General features: G+C 36.1%; 1 protein-coding gene across 4 annotated transcripts in view; it reads left to right on the top strand.

The window, feature by feature from the left end:
- The first annotated feature begins 2,807 nt into the window (after positions 1–2,807).
- The window catches only part of LOC133653269 (vitamin D3 receptor A), a 181,781-nt gene continuing 175,011 nt past the window's right edge, over positions 2,808–9,577 (top strand). Inside the window, exons 1-3 of one of the 4 annotated variants that reach the window (XM_062052366.1) lie at positions 2,808–3,261; positions 3,338–3,388; positions 3,719–3,862. The gene's annotated coding sequence lies outside the window, so the exon portion shown is untranslated. Of the gene's footprint in view, positions 3,447–3,718; positions 3,863–9,577 lie in introns of all 4 variants that reach the window. The other 3 variants (XM_062052367.1, XM_062052364.1, XM_062052365.1) reach the window with 3 other exon arrangements.

Raw genomic sequence — 9,577 nt, 5'->3', positions numbered from 1 at the left:
GAAAATAATACAGCTCTCCAAAAAGTGCACTTCTGCTGCTATTGGAACATAACTGTTTGTTATGATGCTTTGACATTTTTGCACTTTATTTCTTTATTGAAAGAAAATTCTGTGAAGAGAAAAGTTGTTTGCAAATGTGGTTACAATGCTAAAAAATGAAAAGTTAAAGCTAAAAAAAGAAATACACTTTATTGAGTTAACATTATTTCTTTATAGGGGGGAAAATGTTATGAGCTAGAGAATACAACAACTACACTACCCAGCATGCAACGGGAGTTACGAGCATGCGCGGTAGCCCCGAAAAGTGTTGCATGTTGCCACGCTGTGAAAGTAAACGTCAAGAACTCAGCCAACACGCCTCGTCTGCATTATTTATAATTAGACAGACAACACATCTACAGTGTGATTTTGTAACGTTTACAAGGAAAGAAAAACAAAAGTTAAAAAAGGGAGATATGTTGTATATATATGTATGTGCTGCGGTTGTTTTAAGAAGGTTGCGACAGCTGCCGTAAAGGAGGTGCGTTGCTAGCCTGGTTGCTATGTTTCCGGTTGGTCGTAAAAGTGTTGGTCATGTGTTTGTACCCTGCTAATATCTCTCAGTAAAGTTATTCGATGGATTATAGCTTTTGTTTTGAACTTTATTACACCTTGGAGCGCTTTTTCCCGTCCATTGTTTTCCTGCTTTCGCTATCTGCGCCTAATGACTGAGCTATGTGACGCCATTTCTTGTGATGTCACACGGAGCATTTCTGGTCGGGACGGGATTCGAATAAAGAATCAACTCTTTTCCTTTACTATAGTGGTCTCGATAACGGGTACCGGTTCTCAAAAAGGGATTCGAGTCCGAGGACTCGGTTCTTTTCTTATCAAACAACCGGGAAAACCGGTTTCGAGTATCATCCCTAGTTGTTGATAATATTCATTTTTAGTTCCACTACTTTTGGTTTGTTCTGTGTGGTGTTTGTGTCTCCTCTCAATTGCTCTGTTTATTGCACTTCTGAGTGTTGCTGGGTCGGGTTTGCTTTTGGAATTGGATTGCATTGTTATGGTATTGCTGTGTATTGTTTTGTTGGATTGATTAATTAAAAAAAAATTTTTTTTTTTAAATAAATAAATAAATGAAAAAAATAAATAAAAAATAAAAAAATCGATTTTTTAAAAATGAGAATCGATTCTGAATTGCACAACGTGAGAATCGCGATTCGAATTCAAATTGATTTTTTGCCACACCCCTAATGGTAACCCAATTGTTTGGAAAAAAAACATCCACTATGGAACGAGTTTTCAAAAGTTGGCCTTTTTTTCTGTCTACCCCTGCATTCCACTGTCTTTGTTTTTGTTTTGGATGTCACATCTTTACACATTAGAATTGTTTTGTGTTTAGACGGGTATGATAACCTGAAAAAAAACAACAATAATTCCAAAACAATATTCAAAAGCCTGCTTTTCTTATCTACCACCAATATTGTTTTGCATATGGCGTAGTTACACATAAGCATGTTTAGTGTGCGTCATTAGATGGGTATGATAACATATTTAAAAGAAAAAACATTCACTTTGAGCCCCCTTGTTAAAAGTCTGCCTTTTCAGTCTGTTCGTGCGTTCCACCATTGTTGTTTTAAACGTGACTTATTTACACATGTGTTAATGTTTAAACGGGTATGATAACCAATTGTTAAAAATAAAAAAAATTGACACTAGTTTTTTAAAGTCTGTCATTTCCATGTGTCCCTGCGTTCCATCATTATTTTTGAATGTGACACATAAGCATTTTGTGTAAGTGTGTGTGTGTGTGGTTAGACGGGTATGATAACCAAATAACCTTCACTTTGAAATGCTTCTTTAAAAGTTGTCCTTTTCTTTTCTTTTGCTCCTGTGTTCCACCATTATTGTAATAATTGTTGACGTTTTTGCTCATAATAATTTTTTTATGTGTGTTTAAACGGGTATGATAATACGCTCTTTAAAAAAATAAAACATCCACTATGAGACCAGTTTTCAAAAGTTGTCTTTTTCCATCATGGCACCATTACTGTTTTGAATGTGACAAATTTACAACTGAGAATGTTATGTGTGTTTAGACGGGTTTGATAACCCAATTGTTTAAAAAAAAAAATCCACCATGAAATACATTTTCAAAAATGTGCCTTTTTCCGTCTGCCCATGTTCACCACTGTGTTACATGGCCTTTCCTTTTAAAACATCCACTATGGAACGAGTTTTCAAAAGTTGGCCTATTTTTCTGTCCACCCCTGCATTCCACTGTCTTTGTTTTTGTTTTGGATGTCACATCTTTACACATTAGAATTGTTTTGTGTTTAGACGGGTATGATAACTTGGAAAAAAATAAAATAATGTATGGTTAACCTATACATAATATATGACAGTTGCAGCCTGCAACTGTCATATATTATGTATAGGTCAACCATAAATAATTCATTTTTTCCTATGCAGAGTCCAACATTTACTGTTTCAACTAAAAAATAAATGATAAATAAATGATAAAAAAAATGATTTGATGTGCAATTTAAATGGATTCAAATGCCGTCAATATAATTGATGCATTGTTAGTGTTAAATTGTGCGTCTTATTATTGTGGTTATTAGAGATTATATATTATTACTTATTACTACTTATTATTACTTATTACTTATTATTATTATTATTATATTATATTACATAATATTATGAGACGGTTTACACGGATTCGGACCGTCTGTGACGTCACGACACACCCCTATATGGTTGGGGAGACAGCAGGCGACATCATTTAGAGTGACCAGTCTCTCCACCAATGGGAGAGGAGTTGGGCCAGTGAGACGAGCTGTGATTGGCCGCCGGGGGGATTATAGATATGTATAGATATGTGGCGTGGCTCAACTGAGGGGGGCGGGACACTATTTTTTTTTTTTTTTTTGGGAAGCGAAGCGCTTGTTCATTGATATTTACAAGTAGACCGGATTAATGATATTTTTCGCATGGACAAATGTAAGTGGAGGGTTTATCTCGCTGTCGTTTTGGACTCGAGTTGACTGGATTTTCCCTGTCTGCTTTCCGATTCTGTTGAAAAGTAGCGTTAGCATAAACAAAGTATGCTAGCCGGGGTGTTGTTGGTCATTTTTTAATGTTGCCGACACGCTCGCGCACGTCCCGTGAAACGTGTCCGCGTGTCCGTGTTCGTGACGTGACAATCCCACATTCTCGCCCGCCTCCTATGCTACGGCTAGTTGTCTCGTCCCGCACGGACTCCGTTGAGAAGTAAGCCACTTTTTAAGTCACGGCCGCGTGTTTTTTTAAAAATTGTTTTTATTTTTTTTAATTTGTCCCGTGAAAGCTTCACGTCGTGACATCGAGCGAAAACTCCCGCCGCCCGGAACGACGAAAGGTCTGTTTTTAAAAGTCGTGTGAGAGCGCCACGCTGCGTGATCGTGATTATGTCAAAGGTGAAGTGTTGCGTCATGTGCCACTTGTGTTCCTAGCCCCGCCCCCCTTCATAAATATAACAACAAAGGCTTTTTATGTCAGCGGCGGTTTTCTTTATGAGATGATTGCATTGCTTAAATAACCTTATTGCATTTATGCAAGACTGAAAAAGGGGGCGTCATCTGTGCAAGCGTGAAACTACTACACCCCCTTTCTGTTCTCTCCTCCCCCGTGACTGACCGTGTTTCTGCCCCTAATTCACTGCCCTTTTTTTCCTCCTTCTTGTTGACAGTTCATACCGAGGAAAAGTTTTTCGCCGGGGAGGATTTCTTAAGCCTGGCTCGGAGAATTTGCCCACCTTTGGCTGCAACGTTTTTGTCGGCAACCCACCTTTCAGCTACTATTGCACAAAGTGAACGTTGATATGCCACATCAGGTAAGACACACACACACACACACACACTGGGCTATATAGTGCATGCTGCTCCTATAGAGCACATGGTCTGTACATCATCATGCAGACCCTCCCCTCTCTCTTTGTTTCCCCTCCTTTAGAGTACACTGCAAAGCAACAGCCTGCATGCTATTTCGCATTGCAGACTGCACACTTTTTCCAGCACACACTAGGCCCTGTAGTGTTTTTTTGTGTTTGTGGTTTTGTGTTTGCGTATGTGTGTGTGTGTGTGTGTGTGAGGCAGCTGCTGCTTCCCTCCACATTCCACATGTGTGTGTGTGTGTGTGTGCAGAAAATGATGAGCACCAACAAGAACATAAGATTAGCGTGCATTTGTGATTTAGACACGGGAAGACGCTGTAAAGACACTGTACAGATGTGATCTCTACATGTGTCCCATAGCAGTGTTTTTCAACCTTTTTTGGAGCCAAGGCACATTTTTTGCGTTGAAAGAAATCCAGAGGCACGCCACCAGCAGAAATCCTTAAACGAAACTCAGTTGACAGTAAAAAGTCGTCGCAATTGTTGGGTATGACTTTAAAGCAGGGGTCACCAACGCGGTGCCCGCGGGCACCAGGTAGCCCGTAAGGACCAGATGAGTAGCCCGCTGGCCTGTTCTAAAAATAGCTGAAATAGCAGCACTTACCAGTGAGCTGCCTCTATTTTTTAAATTGTATTTATTTACTAGCAAGCTGGTCTCGCTTTGCTCAACATTTTTAATTCTAAGAGAGACAAAACTCAAATAGAATTTGAAAATCCAAGAAAATATTTTAAAGACTTGGTCTATCACTTGTCTAAATAAATTCATTAATTTTTTTACTTTGCTTCTTATAACTTTCAGAAAGACAATTTTAGAGAAAAAATACAACCTTAAAAATGATTTTAGGATTTTTAAACACATATACCTTTTTACCTTTTCAATTCCTTCCTCTTCTTTCCTGACAATTTAAATCAATGTTCAAGTAAATTTATTTTTTTTATTGTAAAGAATAATAAATACATTTTAATTTAATTCTTCATTTTAGCTTCTGTTTTTTTTTTTTTTTTTCGACGAAGAATATTTGTGAAATATTTCTTCAAACTTATTATGATTAAAATTCAAAAAAATTATTCTGGCAAATCTAGAAAATCTGTAGAATCAAATTTAAATCTTATTTCAAAGTCTTTTGAATTTCTTTTAAAATTTTTGTTCTGGAAAATCTAGAAGAAATAATGATTTGTCTTTGTTAGAAATATAGCTTGGTCCAATTTGTTATATATTCTAACAAAGTGCAGATTGTATTTTAACCTATTTAAAACATGTCATCAAAATTCTAAAATTAATCTTTATCAGTAAAAATGACTAATGATGTTCCATAAAAAGATTCGAATTAGCTAGTTTTTCTCTTCTTTTTTTCGGTTGAATTTTGAATTATAAAGAGTCGAAATTGAAAATAAACTATGTTTCAAAATTTAATTGTCATTTTTTTCGTGTTTTCTCCTCTTTTAAACCGTTCAATTAAGTGTAAATATCATTCATTATTAATAATAACATAAAGTTAAAGGTAAATTGAGCAAATTGGCTATTTTTGGCAATTTATTTAAGTGTGTATCAAACTGGTAGCCCTTCGTATTAACCAGTACCCAAGAAGTAGCTCTTGGTTTCAAAAAGGTTGGTGACCCCTGCTTTAAAGCATAACCATCAACATAGTTGTTGTCTCAAACACCTGTCACATCACACCGTGACTTATTCTGAGTGTTTTTGCTGTTTTCCTGTGTGTAGTGTTTTAGTTCTTGTCTTGCGCTCCTATTTTGGTGGCTTTTTCTCTTTTTTTGGTGTTTTCCTGTAGCAGTTTCATGTCTTCCTTTGAGCGATATTTCCCGCATCGACTTTGTTTTATCAATCAAGAATATTTCAGTTGTTTTTATCCTTCTTTGTGGGGACATTGTTGATTGTCACGTCATGTTCGGATGTACATTGTGGGCGCCGTCTTTGCTCCACAGTAAGTCTTTGCTGTCGTCCAGCATTCTGTTTTTGTAGCCAGTTCAGTTTTAGTTTCGTTCTGCATAGCCTTCCCTAAGCTTCAATGCCTTTTCTTAGGGACACTCACCTTTTGTTAATTTTTGGTTTAAGCATTAGACACCTTTTTACCTGTTTCCGACATCTACAAAGCAATTAGCTACCATCTGCCACCTACTGATATGGAAGAGTATTACACGGTTACTCTGCCCAGCTCTAGACAGCACCGGCACTCAACAACAACACATTATTTGCAGACTATAATTACTTTTTTAACCCAAATAGGTGAAATTAGATCATCTCCCACAGCACGCCAGACTGTATCTCACGGCACACTAGTTTGCCGCAGCACAGTGGTTGAAAAACACTGTCCTATAGAATACAATTAACTTGTTTTTGATCTTGCAATGGGGAGAAATTCCAAGTTCCTCAGCGCGTACACGCACGAGGCAAGTAGCTGTACACCAGAGGTGTCCAAACTTTTCCCACTGAGGGCCACACACGGAAAAATTAAAGCATGCGGGGGCCATTTTGATATTTTTCATTTTCAAACCGTAACAAAATATATGGACTTTTAATTTATTTTTTTAACCATCAGGACTCTCTGGGACCCTAAAGGGTCTAAGTCATTAAAATGTTAAAAACAAGTCAAATTATTATTGTATTTTTTTATTTAACGCTTACAATAAATCTCTACAGTATATCAACTTCAGGTTGATGTCAAGTTAAAAAAAACCAAAAAGGTTTTATGCCTTTTCTGTCAAAGGCAACTTTGTGTTTTATAATAAAACTGAAATATGCAGTATTTTCCCCACTGCCCAAAACATTCCGAAAGCAATGTTTGATGTTAAGTAGGGCTGCAACAACTAATCGATTAAAATCGATTATTAAAATAGTTGCCGATTAATTTAGTCATCGATTCGTTGGATCTATGCTATGCGCATGCGCAGAGTTTTTTTTTTATTTTTATTTTTTTAAATATATATATATATATATATATATATATTTTTTTTTTTTTACTAAACCTTTATTTATAAACTGCAACATGTACAAACAGCTGAGAAACAATAATCAAAATAAGTATGGTGCCAGTATGCTGTTTTTTTCCAATAAAATACCAGATAGGATAGAAATGTAGTTTGTCTCTTTTATCCGATTATTAATCGATTAATCGAAGTAATAATCGACAGGTTAATCGATTATCAAATTAATCGTTAGTTGCAGCCCTAATGTGAAGTAATTAGAGCCTTAAAAAGATCAATAATGCAGGACACCATTGATTTTAATTCATTATTATTTTTGAGTAATCACAGTGAAAAGATAAATAAAATCCCACTAAATATATTTGGGATCCACTAGGTGCCCCACTCATAAAGTGATACATTTTTATTAGTTTTTTTTTTACTTTCAACACTTAAGTTACGAGATCAACTTCAGATATATCTGTCCATTTTACGTTTGAACTATTATTTTGTTTGTTTTTATGCTCTTTTGTCAAAGAAAGGAGCCTTGAATAGGTCAACAATTCATTATAACATTGATTTTTTTTTTTGAGCTATGGCAAAAAAAGAAAGATAGACAAAAGAAAAAAAACAGCCTGCATGGCAGCTTTGTGTCAACTCATTCCACTTTTTGTTTTAATTTTTGCTATAGCATTTCCAGAATGTGTGGCGGGCCGGTAAACAATTAGCTGCGGGCCGCAAATGGCCCCCGGGCCGCACTTTGGACACCCCTGCTGTACACAAATAACACATATTATACATGGCAACTGTACGTCACAAAATAAATAGTAAATATTAAGGCTGTCAAAAGATAACAAAAAAAAAAGTGTTTAATTTTCAGACATAAAATAGACGTGTGGTCAAAAATACATCAAATGATGTTTCCACCCATCAAGTAAAATGAATAAAATAAAAAAATGAATTAAATAAACGAAAATAGTAATAATGAACAAATACAGTAAAAGGAAACCACAGGCAGTTACGTTCTGAATGGCCTTAGAGCACAGGTGTCAAACTCAAGGCCTGGGGGCCAAATCTGGCCTGCCACATTATTTAACGTGGCCCGCGAAAGCATGGTAATAATATGCGTTAATACAATCCTAAATCTTTTCTTAGTAAATATATTTGTTGTTTGCCTTTTGACATTACAAATCATGTACTGCATGCAATTGCATATCTTTTAAAATGCAATATTATCAATCAAAATATTATATTATCATGTATTCCAAAAATATATATTTCTTTTAAATAAAAATAAATACTGTACTTAAATATCTGCTTGACTTATGATGTCAAAACAAATTTTCAATCAAATTGTAGACTGTAAAATTGACAGTAGATTTTACGGTTAAATTCCGCCAACTGAGTTTTTTACCGTTAAATCAACTTTGGTGTTGTCTTTTTTTCTACATACAGTACGACACTAAAACATTAGAAGACAAACAAAAAAAACATTTAAACAACAAGATTTTAAAACCTGCAGCTCTGTTGCTTGAATTTTACCGCTAAAAACAGTGGTATTGTTTTTCTATTTATTCTATTTTTTTAAATGCTGAAAAAATCCCACTGCTTTAACTGTACAATTCTACTGACTGAGCTGCCAGTTTTTAAAGTAAAATTGTGATATTTTTTTTTACAGCTTATATAAAAAAAAAATATTGTTAATGTATTACATATGTACATGTATATTAATATATTACTCATTGTTAAAATCGTCCCTCTGAGGGCAACCATAACTGCGATGTGGCCCTCAATTGAAACCACTTTGACACCCCTGAAGAGGGGACATCTTGCAACCCACAAGCATACAAAAGGCTCGTCAACCACCCTCATTTCAATTGTGTTTCATCCATCAATCCATCCATTTTCTACCGCTTGTCGCTAGGGGTGCTGGAGCCTATCTTCATTCGGGCGGAAGGCGGGGTACACCCTGGACAAGTCGCCAACACAGATAGACAGACAACATTCACAAACTAGGGCCAATTTAGTGTTGATCGGGGGTAATTTGGAGATCAGTTTCTCCAACATATCTCGTAGTTTTTGAAGCTTTGCAGAACAACCATTCAATGGCAATGCGGAACATCTTTAATTCAGCGGGTGTGGCCAGGAGGTTCTGTTGCCTTGCAATTTAGCAAAGCAAATCTTCTAGCCCAGTGGTCCCCAACCACCGGGCCGTGTACCGATTGGTACCGGGCCGCACAAGAAATGTTGTGCGGCCCATTGTTTTTTGTTTTTTATTAAATCAACATAAAAAACACAATATATACTGTACATTATATGTCAATATAGATCAATGCAGTCTGCAGGGATACAGTCCGTAAGCACACATGATTGTATTTCTTTATGACCAAAACAAAAATAAAAATAAAAATAAATAAATACCATACCCCCCCTGGTCCGTGGGACAAACTTTCGAACGCGTTGACCGGTCCGCAGCTACAAAAAGATTGGGGACCACTGTTCTAGCCAACAAAGTAGTGAATGCTCCAAGATTCTTTTTGGGTTTGTTAAGGGTAAATGACTGAGGTGCTACCCCCAAATCACTCAGAGGATTCGGTTTAATTCTTTAGCCAGTGACCACGGACAAAGTGTTAAAAATGTTCAATTATACATTTTTTTAATCAGATTAATCGCATTTTGGAATTGGATTAATCATGATTAATCACAGGTGATTGTTTGCTTGCATTGTTGAAATTA

The sequence above is a fragment of the Entelurus aequoreus genome, linkage group LG07 (genome assembly GCF_033978785.1).
Source record: "Entelurus aequoreus isolate RoL-2023_Sb linkage group LG07, RoL_Eaeq_v1.1, whole genome shotgun sequence".
Lineage (NCBI taxonomy): Eukaryota > Metazoa > Chordata > Actinopteri > Syngnathiformes > Syngnathidae > Entelurus > Entelurus aequoreus.
The sequence above is the reverse complement of the archived record's forward strand: the minus strand, read 5'-3'. Positions and strand labels throughout refer to the sequence as shown.